Raw genomic sequence first — 559 nt, 5'->3', positions numbered from 1 at the left:
TAAGATTGTCTAAAACAAAATGTTAAGGAATAAAACAGGTAAATTACTAGTAGTCTGACATAACCTGAGATTGTCTTATTCAGTCATCAGTCCCGGACCTTGAAACACACTGGTGTGGTATGACAAACACAGAACTGGATCTGTGACCTGTTTGAGGTTTTTATCAGATTGCGTCAACCTCCATGGATCTCATTAATCTCTCCAAAGGAAAAGCTACTAACATGTAAACAACTTGATCAGACTCTGGAGGCCTGGAATCAGATGTTGTCAACCCTCTTGTTGTCCTCGGGTCAATGTTCAAAGTTTCTATGTCAAAACATTTGGGTTTCTTTCAACCAAATTGTATTGAATTTTTGGTGTTGTATAGAATCATTAGGCTGAATCTCATTTCTCTATCTTACCCCTACCCCTTACCCCTTACCCTCGTTTTTGCGCGTTCAAGCGGGACCTTGTTGTGTACCCAATACCTATTACAACCGAAGGGTAGGGGTAACACCGAGGGCTGTATACCCCTTGAAAGCAAGTAAGGACAAGCTCACTTGTCAACAAGCGAGCAAGA

Source organism: Etheostoma cragini, chromosome 11, assembly GCF_013103735.1.
Source record: "Etheostoma cragini isolate CJK2018 chromosome 11, CSU_Ecrag_1.0, whole genome shotgun sequence".
In the NCBI taxonomy this organism is placed as follows: Eukaryota; Metazoa; Chordata; class Actinopteri; order Perciformes; family Percidae; genus Etheostoma; species Etheostoma cragini.
Note: the sequence above shows the minus strand (reverse complement) of the source record.